Source organism: Stomoxys calcitrans, chromosome 4 (assembly GCF_963082655.1).
Source record: "Stomoxys calcitrans chromosome 4, idStoCalc2.1, whole genome shotgun sequence".
Classification (NCBI taxonomy): Eukaryota; Metazoa; Arthropoda; class Insecta; order Diptera; family Muscidae; genus Stomoxys; species Stomoxys calcitrans.
In genome coordinates, this window is record NC_081555.1 from 174,854,657 (window position 1) to 174,869,475 (window position 14,819).

A 14,819-nucleotide genomic window follows, 5' to 3' on the forward strand; every position below is an offset into this window, starting at 1 on the left:
TTTTTCATGGTCAAGTTTTAGTTTTACAAGTTGTTGCCTGTTTTTTTTTTCTATCCCTCTGGCCTTCCGACCTCCTCGGGCTTACATCATTGCTCTCATTGGCCATGTTAAAGTCATTGACAGTCGTTTGATTGAAACGATGGAAAAAATCCTCCATTTTCATGGCGTAGTATCTTAGGCATTTAATTGATTACAAGTGCAAAAATTCCGTATAAGAGTAAGTGGCGTCATGGTTACTTTAGTCTGAGTCTTGTTTAGTTGCTGGAATTGCACGTTTTGTGAGCAGCCTTTTTTGCTTGAGGTGCAAATACCTCATTGTCTTGAAACATCCCATCAACGGCGCTTATTGTTTATGGAAATGAAATTTACAATGAGATGAATTACATCAGTTAACAATTTTACGCTGCAGCAGGTAACTTAAACATGCAAGTTTTTTCTAAACCAGATATTGGGAAAGTGGTAAAATTCAAAAATGGTAACAATCCATAAAAACCGAAATAAAATATTTGAAGTATCAATATGCCAAACATTGTTTGGATGGCAAAGCGCAAATTTGCTCATGGACATACCATTGAGGAACAATGGCAAACTTCTCACATATTAATGAGTGCTGTCCGATTCGAGTTTAAGCTCAATGATAAGGGGCCTCCTTACAGTGTGTATTGCTTGCTGAAACAATATTTATAGGGCGATTAGATTGTTTTTTGCGGATATCTTAGTTTTCAAGTAAGATCGGCCTTTTTAATTATTTTGTTAAATATTTCGCCGATTTACCTTCAGTATTTCATGACGATTTTTTACTTTTGTTAAATATTGCAAAAAAACTTAAAACATTTAACAAATACAATTTTTACATATTTCAAGAATAAAAAATTTTAAAAATTTGTAAAAAAAATTTCAAATAATGTGATCAAGTTCTCCATCGAATTTCATTAAAATTTTTCATGTAAATATATGGTAAAATTTGCATGCGAGTTATGCTCAATATGCCTATTTTTATTAGTTTTTGGAGAAAAAACTTAGAAGATTTTAGAACCAAAAAGCTCTGCTGACTTATTGGGTGTAGGTTAGGTTTAATGGGTCGCCCCCCATCACTCGGAGGCCAGTTTGGCCCATTGTGCTACCCCAGACATAGAAAGGGAAGAAAAACGAATATGTGAGACCTCGTACTAAAGGTTATATATGAATAAAAGAAGAAGATGGGAGGAGTGGAGAAACCCGAGCGGGAGGTGAAGAACCGCCCTTCGCTAGGCAAGCACGGAGCTAACTAAGCCGGAGCCTGGGTCACGCCCCGTGTCGGAACAATCCTGTTCCCTCAACAAACCTCAGGAGAGATAGTTCACCCAGATCACAAAAGAACGGCTCCCCGGAAAGGAGAGCCTACGTCTCTGCCGACCCGGACAGGAACAAAGCAAGTGCTCAATAGTCTCCTCCTCATGCTCATCGAGGCAATTCGTACAGAAGTCAATGTGCGGTATCCCCATGCGCGAAGCCATGCGGCCTATGGTACAGTGTCCGTTTATGACCCCTATCAAAGTACTCATCGACCTCTTATTCAACGCCAGCAGTTCCCTCGTTTTCCGTTCGGCCGTGTCGGCCAGGACGGCGCCACCGACGTCGTCCTGGCCATCCCCTCTACTGTGTTCAGTAGCTCGACAAATGGCACGTAGGCAAGACCGATGACGGGTCCGCCCGGCGCAGACGAACCCCTACTGGCGCACTCGTCCGCCTTATTATTTCCCCTCATGCCCAGGAACCAATGTCAGCATCACATCGTGGGCCCGGAGCCTATCCAAAAATTCCAAACAGTCCGCCACGCATCTCGACCGCACCATCCTCGACCCTAAGGCCTTGAGCGCCGCCAAACTGTACACATAAATTCTGATTTTTGAGGCCGTAGGCCCTTTGCCAGAATATCTCTTGCGGCTTTTGCAATGGCACAGACCTCTGCCTGAAAGACCGTACGCCCGTCCGGCAATCTCCGAGACATACTGATATTGAGTGCATCAGAGTAGATCCTCAATCCAGGGACTGACTCCATCTTGGAGCCATCTCCGTAGATCGAGGTCTCATCCTCCTCAAGTGCACCATCCGCCATCCATTCGTTCGCGAAAACGAATCGCGAATGCTCCAGTCGTCACTGGTGTCAGGTAGTCGGAGATCCTCCTTAGTCTACCCTCCTTATCCATAACACCCAGAATCGAACTGTGGCTGCAACCATCCTCCTTCAAGATGCCCAGCTCTCTCAGCCCAAGCGCGACCCTGGCGGCGCAGTTCCATATATAGGTCCCAATTGCGCCCTCTAGAACCTCAAGAAATCAAGATCCGAGATCGGTTTATACGATTGAACCGATTTTGACCATACTTAGTACAGTTGTTGAAAGTCATAACAAAACATTTCATGCAAAATTTCAGCAAAATCGCGCCGTATAGAGGCTGAAGAAGTCAAGATCCAAGATTTCAAGAGGCTTGCTTTACTCCTTCGAAAGTTAGCGTGCTTTCCATAGACAAACAGACGGACTGACATGGCTAGTTCGACTTCAAATGTCAATACGATCACGAATATAGCGAATATACCATACTTTATGGGGTCTTAGATCAATATTTCGAGGTAGTATAACCCATACCATGGCGGAGGGGAAAAATGTTATAATAGTAGCTGGGAAAAATTTTGTTCTTCATTCTGAACACAGAAAAAGGTTTTTGTAGTTGTATTAGAAATAGATGTTTTTGAGTGTATAGTTCCAGAGAATTAAAAAATTCTGGCAAATTTTTCTTTTATTTTCATAATGAAATAACTCCCCATAAGTTAATAGGAAATAAATCCCCATAAAATAGTTGTTGTTGCTTTTTATAGAGCATTTTGGGGACTTATTTCATATTAGATTTTGGGGGCTTATTTCATTTTGACTTATTTCAAAGAGCCGTTCGAATGTTGCCAGCATGGGTTGGGGGCAGGCTGTTCAGGGACTTTGTTAGTCTCTTGGCGGTTTGTTGGTGGTGGCTATGTTGCTGCTGCTGGTGCTTCTCTTAGCTGTTGTGAATGAATGAATGAATGAATTGTTGGCTGACTGGATTATTGCCCCCTTGTCGACCCACAGCCAACCAGCCTGTTTGCCTGCCTGCCTGCAGACTCGTTGTCTGCTGTTCTGTCTTGCGCTCAGCTGAGCTCTTCTTGTCTGGTATGGTTGTTGGTGGTGTCTGGTCTGCTCTGCTCTGTGCGTTGTCGCTTGGGTGGCTTGAAGTTCAGTGAAATCCATTGGCAACTTTCAGTTGAGCACTAACATCGAAGCGTTAAAGTTGGTCTTCTGGCAAACGTCGGCGTGTGTCTGTGGATTTGTGGAATTCAAACGAAGCGTAGAGTAGCAAACACAAAACGGTAATAAATCCCCCAACCAATCCCCCCGCTACAGATTGTTTTGGGGCAATTACTGTGACTTGCTTGGTGGCTGACTGGCTGGCTGTCTTTTGCCTGTCCAGGCATAAAGTGAAACGTTTTATGTGATTTTTTGTTTGTTAGTTATTTTAATTCTTACTATGAAAATTTAGCACGACAACAACAACAACAAAGTTCCGGGAGAGTATAGTGAATAACATCTATCTACTGTTTAAAAAATAATTAAATATTGTTTGAAGTAAAAAAAAACCCATGGTGCAAGTGTTAATTTAAATTAGCAAAAAAAAAGTATAAATAGTGAAATAAAGCCTATTATTAAGGCGTTAATAACATAATTCAATAGAAATTAAAAAAAAATATATTTAAATTATTTAGCAATTTGTTTCAACAAAATCCATCATTGTTCCCCAAACACTACAGTTTTCAACCACAAATGCTTTGAAGAATTCTAAGAGTAAACTTTCAAACAGTCTTTTTGGCAAATTGACAAAGAACAACCAACACTACACTGTAGCAGCAGCAGCAGCATCAACATCATAATCAACCAAACAGTGTTGAATTTTAAGAGGTAGGCATATTTTTATATTCCAAAGAAAAAAGGAAACAGAAAAACGAAAAAAAATCATAATAGGCCTATCATTTAGCCAAGTTGCTGATGTATATTTCAAAATAAATACCACCATCATCATTATCTGCATCAAAAAGCATTCAAAAGAATACCATCCATATATGTCCGTCTGTCCGTCCGTCCTCTTGTCTATTCATCTATCCACCATGCAACCACCCATTTCCACACTTTTCTGCAGCAGAGTTGCCACAAGTCGTAGTTCACGCAGACATAATGTTCTAAAACATGTAAGGACGGAATATGTGAAACTAGTGAAATCGTGTCAAGTACGGCTGGGTCGAATCTTATATACGGGTTTTGTTTTTATGGGAGAACATAACGAAAATAACAACATAAAAAAGTATTTATATAAGGATTACTTCGTGTAAATGGTCATGAAGACAAATCGGAAGATCGATTTAAAAATAGGTTTGGAGGCATTAGGAGAAATCATTGTGCCAACTTTCACCTGTACCCGTTAAGAATTCCACAATCTAGACTCAAGGAGTAACGTCAAAAAGACTCCAGACAAATTGCTCGATTCCGACCCCGGATCTGGGAAGGATCTACGGGATCTTGAGGAATTTGGAGACCTTTTAAGGAGGAGATTATGAAAAAGATTATAAAAAACAAGTAAGAGCGTGCTAAGTTCGGCCGGGCCGAATCTTATATACCCTCCACATTGGATCGCATTTGTCGAGTTCTATGCGCGATATCTTTTTTTAGGCAAACAAAGAACATTGAATTAGAACTGTTATAGTATTGGAGCTATATCAAGTTATATTCCGATTCGGACCATAAATGAATGCTGATTATTGTAGAAGTCATTATGTAATATTTCAGTTCATTCGGATAAGAATTGCACCTTGTAGGGGCTCATGAAAGAAAATCGGGAAATCGGTTTATATGGGAGCTGTATCAAGCTCATATTAGGCACGATTTAGACACGTATGTTGAAGGTCATGAGAGAAGCCGTTGTATAAAATTTCAGCGGATGAGAAGGCTCAAGAAGTCAAGATCCCAGATCGGTTTATATGACAGCTATATCAGATTATGTACCGATTTGCGCCATACTTAGCACAGTTATTGGAAGTCATAACAAAACACGTCATCCGCCAAATCGGATGAAAATTGCGCACTCTATTCGCTCAAGTAGTCAAGATCCAAGATCGGTTTATATGACAGCAATACCAGATTATGAACCGATTTGAACCATACTTAGCACACTAGTTGGAAGTTATAATAAAACACCTCGTGCAAAATTTCAGTCAAATCAGGCGAGAATTGTGCCCTCTAGACGCTCCAGAAGTCAAGATCCAAGATCGGTTTATATGGCAGCTATATCAAAACATGTACCGATTTAAACCATACTTAGCGCATTTTTTGGAAGTGATGCCAAAACACCACGTGCTAAATTTCAATCAAATCGGACGACAATTGCGCCTTATAGGGGCTCAAGAAGTCAAGACTCAAGATCGGTTTATACGGCAGCTATATCAAAACATTGACCGATTTGGCCCATTTACAATCCCAACCGACCTAAACTAATAAAAAGTATTTATGCAAAATTTCAAGCGGCCAGCTTTACTCCTTCGAAAGTTAGCATGCTTTCGACAGACAGACGGACATGGCTAGGGCGACTTAAAATGACAGGACGATCAAGAATATATATATATTATGTGGTCTCAGACGCATATTGATCTTTGGCGCTTTTTCCAATTTTCATTTTTATCCAAAAAATGATGAGGAGGATGATTTTGTATATGTAAATATAGCCCACATGAAATGGGCATTAAATGGGGCACAACATATTAACATAAAGTCCGATATAGCCCATCTTCGAACTTAATCTGCCTTTGAACACTGTTGGGTTGAAATTGTGTTATGGAAATACACTTCAAATTCTAAAACGAGATTTGACCCCATTTTATTTATGAGGTGCTTTTGCATACTTTGTTGTTGTTGTTTTTGGTTTGGGATAATTTTTTATTATTCTAGAAAACGTCAAACGTGGGGTATATTTTCTTTTTTCAATTTGGGGCGTATTTTTTTGGGGCCCACTGTCATGGCAAGGGAACCACGAGGGATCTAACTTAACCTATACAATGGATTAAAATGTCTAAGTTAATCTTATTGCAACACCTAATCTAACCTCAATTTTATTTCACTGCGTGTCGTCAGCTGGGGAGTCCAGACGAGCACCACATAGTTTACCGCTGAGTGGGCAATTGATTGTATCTAATCAAAGTTTCTTCCCAGCATCTCAAAAGATGTAGGCAAGTGATTTGAAGTCCTTATTCCTTCTTCTGACTCTATCGCTTAAATCCGTCAAATATGGCACCAAGAATTTTTGGGTAGTTGGTGGTCGGTATCCTTACGGTAATAAGCGATGGCGGAAGATTTGGTGCTAAATATCTACCAATTCCTCGCTCGCGTCAAAGATTTTTTGTTTCCTATATGAAATATATGTAAACAAATTGACGCTGGCTCTTTGATTGGGTTTAGACTCTTAAACTATAGCAGGCGCAAAGGCCTGAGAGAGCCATCATCGTACGATACCATCGTTCGCATATGATATGATGTCGACGATGTCTAGGCGAGGGATAACGATAGAGGTTAAAATGCACCGAAACTATACCACCACATTGGCGAACTCCTTGTGTTAGTTAACGAGGCTGCAACCTAATATCCTTAAAGTCCTCATACGACAGGCGATCATAGCTGCTGACCATTGACTCCAAGTCGATGGTCGAAGCAAGATTGCTCAACTCCACGCCTTACTCCGGATAAATTCGTTGACTATTACTACTACGACCTCGGACTAAAAACCTTGACTCCGGTCGACTACGAAGCCCTGCTGGCGACCTCACCAATAACTCGATTTTTATCAAAGACAATTCGCATAGGTTAAGCTTTTGATATCGCCTTTATATAGAGGAACCAATCTTAAATTAGAAAGTCAACTTAACATTCGCCGAAGATGCATTCAACTCATCCTCCGAGTCAAATAAAAGTTCATTCTTACAAGGTCAGTAAGATATTTCGGGAGTTTCTAGATTTCAATTTCCTTTTTGCCCCTTTGATGATGATGTTTCACATTGTAAGAGTATTTTTATGTGCCTAAGATGCATATGTATGCATCTTGATGTGCCTAAGATGCATACATTTTCATCGTAAGATTCCTTTAGCTGAAATCTAGGTCATTATTCAACTCAAGGAAACAATTTTGGCTTATTCACCTGAAAACAACAAATTGTTTTTAAAGGTGAAGTGAAAGTCAATCCCGGACCACATCCGATTGTCATTTTCAACAATCCTTATAAAAAAACACAAATCTGGTAACCCTATTCGGCAGGCAACCATCCAGCCAGCCAGCCAGCCAGCCAGCAAACATTTCATTTCACTTCATTTCATTATCGACTGACTGCTGTTAGTGCTGTTTTGTGAAAGTTAAGTTCAAGGATGTGAAAATTATGGCCATCTCTCATTTCGTCTCACATCCATGTCACCCCATTGCAGCAGCAGCGAGAGCAACAAAAGTGAAATTGTCCAACAACACCAACGCACACACACACAGCAAGAGTGCAGCATGCATTTCGCTCTTCCTCTTCTTCATTTCTGTTAGAATCAGAGCAGCAACAATTTTCCACCTCACATTGGCCAAGGTGAAGGTTAAATGCAGTGTAAAAATTGGCAAAGTGAAAAAAGAAAAAAAAAAAAAACAAGAAACCGCATTCTGCAGCAACAACCACAACACTAACAGTGACAATTAATTTGCTCTGCAACCAACCGGCCGCCAGGCGGAACTTAATGTGAAAATCGATAGGCAACGAAGTTGTGGTACCCTAGGGCGACAGTTATTAGAAGAGATATCAGAACATAACGTTATCCAAATCTATGAGAGTACATAACGTACAAATATTCAAAAAGCTTCTTCTAAGAACAAGCAATTGACAACAAAATTTTCTTTGAACATTAATTTCTACACAATTTTTTGAAATTGAAGTTTTTGTTTAATTTTCTATAAAAAAAAAAAAATCGATTTTTTTATGAAAATCATATTTTGAAACCGTTTGAATAAAAATCGATTTTTTACGAAAATTTTATTTGATTAAGATTCAAATATGGATCAACTAAAAAAAATTATCAAAAATCAAATTTTGCCAAAAATTTCCAGGAAACTCGACATTTTCTTAAAAATATTCAAAAAAAATTTTTTTATATATATATAATTTTTTTTGTAAAAATCATATTTTGAAAATATTTTGTGAAAATTAAATTTTATCTAATTTTTTCCAAAAGCCCAGTTTTTAAATCCTTTTTACGAAATGCTTATTTTAACGAAACTTTCTACGAATATCTGAGGTAAGGCGGAAAACAGGTTGGAAATTATAACCCGCCCCATGTCACTAAAGCATGCGGCACGACATTCGGTCTCGGCTATAAAAAGAAGGTCTATTATCATTGAGCTTAAATTTGAATCGGACAGCACTCATTGATATGTGAGAAGTTTTCCCCTGTTCATTTATGGAATGTTCATGGGCAAACTTACACATGTGTAGATTATTTCCAAGCCCATTCCGATAAGAAATGTGACTAGTTTCGCAACAGTAGAATTGCTAGTAGTTCCCAAGTAAAGGGAGCAGGATTCGAACATGGGACCACGGAGCAACGGGGAGAGCCATTGCCGTTGTCTTAGCGTTCGAAGCCATTGCCGTTGTCTTAACGTTCGAAGCCATCAATACAACTTCCAACAGATGAACAAAATCATGTGTAGTATGGAAAAAGTGTAATTTGATACATATAGAATGTCTGTCATTAGACAAAAATATATGCATTGGTAAAATTACAGCTAATAAACAGGGTTGTTGAGCTTGGTTAATGTGGTAATCATAGATGCGTTTTCGCTATTAATACGATTGAAATAATTGAAGCCATCACACCTAATATGGTTGAAAAGTCTTCTAACCAAAGACGAAACGCGTCCCATAGTGGTTGGTGTGTATTGCTACCTTTAGCTTTTCTTTTCCATTTGCATCTCCGATCATCCAGCTCGTCTCGAAAGAGAAACAAATAAAAAAAAGAGATACAATTTTTATAAATATTTCTAACGCAAACTTATTTTTTGTCTTAATTGTTTGTATAAATTTTCAGAAAAATTTTCTCTTTTAATAAAATTTAAATTTTTGTTTCAAAAAGCATCACAACTTTTCTCTTTTTGGCTTTTGTTATTAGCCAGCCCCCTATGCTGATGTATACCAATTTTGTTATTTTAAAGCACAGTACAAGCATTTAAAATACAATTTGTCAGCTATAATTTCCTTTCATCAAAGCTGTGCTTAATTTTTGTCACTCTGTGTTGATGTTACACTCTAAGTGAAAATGGGAATTATGCCAAAATATTGCCAAATTGCGAATTTTCCGTTTGAGTGCAACTGGAAGCAGGAAGAAAAAAAATATTAATCAAAACTTAATTAACCATTTTTTACGTCACCAAAACATATTTTCAGTCAAACGCTCTCCCACACTCTATGGTTATAGAGAGAGGGAGAGAGTAAAACAGAGTGAAAACTCTTCCCTTTTTCAAGCCACGCATACCCCTATGGAAACAAACGGAATAATTTCACCCCGTTAAATATAACAAATCTGACAATTGGTCCATTAAACCGCCATAATGTTTGTGGATGCTTCATCTGTTTTCTGTTTTGTTTACGTTCTCTCTCAGTTGTGATTTCCTTGGTTTTGTGTGAAACACAAAAGAGACAAGGCGCATGTCACAAGATTCGGCTCTCAGCTTAAACCTGCAAAGGGATTTTTGCTCACTTGCACAACAGCGACAAAAAGCTTTCAGGTGATGACTGCCTGCCATTAACAGTTGACAGTTGAAAACGGGCAATTTTGAATTTATTTTATTATGAGTTCACAGGGTGACAAATGAATGTCTCCCCTTTGTGTCAATTTGAAGCTGAAAGTGTCAACATTTTATTTGCTACTTTTACTCTTTTTTGTTTTTTAAATAATAACAATGTATTTCTCTCATCTTGCACTTCATTGCCAACAATCACCTAATTGTGCTAAAGCTATTTTAGGGAAAACCAAAATAAAGCAATTTGTGACAATGAGCAAAGGCAAGGGCAAAGGGTTAAAACAGATTATTGTAAAATAAAACAAAAATATTATAAAAATTTGTCATGGAAAGTAAATGTATTTAAAGTTTGGGCTTCTATTTAAAAGCCTTTGCCTTTCTTTTTGGTGTGTTCCGAAAAACAAATCATGGAAAATCCAAATGACAAGCATGGGAAACTTTTATAGCAATGTCGACAGAATTGCGATTGCGACCATGGTGCATTTCGAAGTTGGTTGTCGTTTTGAGAGAGAACATGTAAAATTGTGCTAAATTCGGCCGGGCCGAATCTTGAAACCCACCACCATGGATTATGCTAAATATGGGAGCTATATCTGGTTATACGCCGATTTAGGCCCTATTTGGCACAGTTGTTGCAAGTCTTAACAGAACACTGCGTGCAACAATTCAGCCAAATCGGATGAAAATTGAGATTCCCATGGGCTTGAGATTGATTTATATAGGAGCAACATCAGGTTATAGACCGATTAAAAACGTAGTTGGCACAGTTGTTGACAGTCATAACAGAACACTATGTGGAAAATTTTAGCCAAAGCGGACAAGAATTGCGACTTTTGGGGGCTTAAGAATTCAAATCGGGAGATCGGTTTATAGTGGAGCTATATCAGGTTTTTGACCGGTTTGTCATAACAGATCACTATGTGCAAAATTTCTGCCTAATCGGACAAAAATTGCGGCTTGTAAGGGCTCGAGAAGTCAAATAGGGAGATCGGTTTATATGGGAGCTGTACCCAAATCTGAGGCGATATGGCCCATTTAAAATCCCCAACGACCTACATTAAGTATCTCACCTACCTCAATATTAATTATCTATGCAAAATTTCGAGCGGCTAGATTTACGCTTTCGACCGCTATCGTGATTTCTACAGATGGACGGACGGACATGGCTAGATCGACTCAGGATGTCGAGACTATAATGAATATATACACCGTATGGGGTCCTAGATCAATATTTCGAGTTGTTACAAACGGAATGACTAGAATGGGGGCATTCTATGGTGCTGGATATAAAGGGTGATTTTTTTGAGGTTAGGATTTTCATGCATTAGTATTTGACAGATCACGTGGGATTTCAGACATGGTGTCAAAGAGAAAGATGCTCAGTATGCTTTGACATTTCATCATGAATAGACTTACTAACGAGCAACGCTTGCAAATCATTGAATTTTATTACCAAAATCAGTGTTCGGTTCGAAATGTGTTCATTCACCGTTCAGCGATGAGGCTCATTTCTGGTTGAATGGCTACGTAAATAAGCAAAATTGCCGCATTTGGAGTGAAGAGCAACCAGAAGCCGTTCAAGAACTGCCCATGCATCCCGAAAAATGCACTGTTTGGTATGGTTTGTACGCTGGTGGAATCATTGGACCGTATTTTTTCAAAGATGCTGTTGGACGCAACGTTACGGTGAATGAACACATTTCGAACCGAACACTGATTTTGGTAATAAAATTCAATGATTTGCAAGCGTTGCTCGTTAGTAAGTCTATTCATGATGAAATGTCAAAGCATACTGAGCATCTTTCTCTTTGACACCATGTCTGAAATCCCACGTGATCTGTCAAATACTAATGCATGAAAATCCTAACCTCAAAAAAATCACCCTTTAAAAAGGTCTAAAGTTCGACCGAATCGAACTTTAGATACCCACCACCTATATATGTAAACCACCTTTTGTCATAATTCGGTGAAAAATGCATAATTTATACCCCCATAGCAGCTATATCAAAATATGGCCCGATTTAGAACAATTTCGGCACGGGCATTAGTTGTCTAATAAGTACAAGTCATTGGTTAATTTTGTAGAACAAACTATTGGTCTTTTTGGTAGCTATATCCAAATACGGACCGGTCTGAACTATATACGACACGGATGGTGAAAAGCCTAACATAAGTCACTGTGTCAAATTTCAGCGAAATCAGATTATAAATGCGCTTTTTAAGGGGCCAAGACTTTAAATCGAGAGATTGGTTCATATGGCAGCTATATGCAAATCTGAACCGATCTGGATCAAATTGAAGAACGATATCGAAGGCTCTAACACAACTCACTGTCCTAAATTTCGGCGTCATCGGACAATATATGCGCCTTTTATGAGCTTAAGACCTTAAATCGAGAGATCGGTCTATATGACAGCTTTATCCAATTCTGGACCGATCTGGGCCAAATTGCAGAAATTTGAGAGGCCTAATCCCAATTTTCGGCGACATCGGACAATAAATGCGCCTTTTATAGGCCCAAAACCTTACATCGAGAGGTCGGTCTATATGGCAGCTATATCCAAATATGGACCGATCAGGGCCCAATTGAAGAAAGATGTCGAAGAGTCTTACACAACTCATTGAAATAACCCATCTTCGAACTTAACCTGCCAATGGACAAAAAAAAAAAAAGAATCTGTGCATAGTTTCAGTTCAATATCTCTATTTTTGAAGGCTGTAGAGTGATTACAACAGATGGAGACTCGGACGGACAGACGGAAAGACACACAGACATCGTTAAATCATCTTAGAATTTTACAACGATCCGAAATATATGTACTTTGTAGGATCAGTAATGGATATTTCGATATGTTGCAAACGCAATGATAAAATGTATATACCCCAATTCTTTGGAGGTGAGTATAAAAATAAATACGCCTATAATAAATATTGGAGCATCTTTCATTTGAATAAATCATAACACGGTTGTTAGACTTGTCTATTTCTTATGCCAGGGAACAGGGCAAGCCACAGAGGAGCATTTTATCGTCACCTATCACCATAAAGAGCGTACTACGGAACCTAACTGAATAGGGATTTAAACCTCTCTGCTATACAGACCATGTTATATTTTTTTAGGGGCAGAAATCCGAATCTTTTGTGCAGAAAGGCAGAAACGATTCCAAAATAGATTGAGATTTGTCTTTGTACGAGGTTTCCATATCCGACTAGGTCAAATACTTGGAAACAATTTTGGGTAAAAAAATGTGGTGAAAGTGTCAGATATAGAAGCGTGATTAGATTGGCTTGATAAGGGTCCTGACCTCGAAAAAAGTTCGACGGCTCTTCAAGTGCGTCAAGTGATCAAAACTAATTTACACCTCGGTAGTATGGTGGGTGGCCAACATATCGCAAAGGTTCTCATGCCCCAGGTTTCAGACCTGGGATCAAATCCTGGCAAGAACATCAGAAAATAGTGTCAGCGGCGGCAATCTCCTCCTAATGCTCGCGATATTTGTGGGGTACTGTGATTGTAAAATCTTCCTCCTAAATAGGTTTCGCACTGCGTCACGCAGTTCGGACTCGGCTATAAATAGGGGATCCCTAATCATTGAGATTAAACTTGAGTTTCATTTTTGGAAAAACCCCCGGGGGTATTTTGTTTCTAAGGAGTGATGATGGGGCTTATATTCGTGTTCTAGAAGTTTTACATATGTGAACCATGTTGCATGCAGAAGATCGAGGGTCGATGCGCCCTCGCGCGCTTTTCGCAAAAAAATTGAATATAAAATTTAAATATTTTCAATTAAATTAAATATTTCGAAAATTTCAATCATTTTTTGAATTGGATCAATTAAAAGATTAATTGAAAATTTGAACTAGTACAATCATTTTTTCAATTGGATAAATTACACAATTTATTGGAAATTTAAAAAATTTTCAATAATTTTTTTTATTGAATAATTTGCATTTGTTTTCAAATACTGTGATTGATGCTTTCATTTTTGTGATTGAAGCAGTTGCGATCAAAAAATTTATTTTATTTTTTCTGTGTAGTGTGTCCCACATCTTCGTCATTGGTGACTCAGATCATGTTGCATGCAGAAGATCGAGGTCGCTTTTCGCAAAAAAATTTAATATAACATTTGAATATTTTCAATTAAATTAAATATTTCGAAAATTTCAATCATTTTTTGAATTGGATCAATTAAAAGACTATTTGAAAATTTGAACTAGTTCAATCATTTTTTCAATTGGATAAATTACACAATTTAATGGAAATTTAAAAAATTTTCTTTTTTTGTTTTTGAATAATTTTCAATAATTTGAAATATTTTCAATAATTTTTTTAATTGAATAATTTGCATTTGTTTTCAAGAACTGTGATTGATGCTTTCATTTTTATACCCTCCACCATAAGATGGGGGGTATACTTATTTCGTCATTCTGTTTGTAACTACTCGAAATATTCGTCTGAGACCCCATAAAGTATATATATTCTTGATCGTCGCGACATTTTATGTCGATCTAGCCATGTCCGTCCGTCTGTCTGTCGAAAGCACGCTAACTTCCGAAGGAGTAAAGCTAGCCGCTTGAAATTTTGCACAAATACTTCTTATTAGTGTAGGTCGGTTGGTATTGTAAATGGGCCATATCGGTTCATGTTTTGATATAGCTGCCATATAAACCGATCTTGGGTCTTGACTTCTTGAGCCTCTAGAGTGCGCAATTCTTATCCGATTGGAATGAAATTTTGCACAACGTGTTTTGTTATGATATCCAACAACTGTGCCAAGTATGGTTCAAATCGGTTTATAACCTGATATAGCTGCCATATAAACCGATCTTGGGTCTTGACTTCTTGAGCCTCTAGAGTGCGCAATTCTCATCCGATTGGAATGGAATTTCGCACGACGTGTTTTGTTATGATACCCAACAACTGTGCCACGTATGGTTTAAATAGGTTC

General features: G+C 38.3%; 1 protein-coding gene across 7 annotated transcripts in view; it reads left to right on the forward strand.

The window, feature by feature from the left end:
- The first annotated feature begins 3,261 nt into the window (after positions 1-3,261).
- LOC106091030 (carboxypeptidase M) overlaps positions 3,262-14,819 on the forward strand; it is a 165,840-nt gene continuing 154,282 nt past the window's right edge. For 4 of the 7 annotated variants that reach the window (XM_059367656.1, XM_059367658.1, XM_059367659.1 and 1 more), the window contains exons 1-2: positions 3,263-3,379; positions 3,773-3,965. The gene's annotated coding sequence lies outside the window, so the exon portion shown is untranslated. Of the gene's footprint in view, positions 3,380-3,772; positions 3,966-14,819 lie in introns of all 7 variants that reach the window. The other 3 variants (XM_059367661.1, XM_059367662.1, XM_059367657.1) reach the window with 2 other exon arrangements.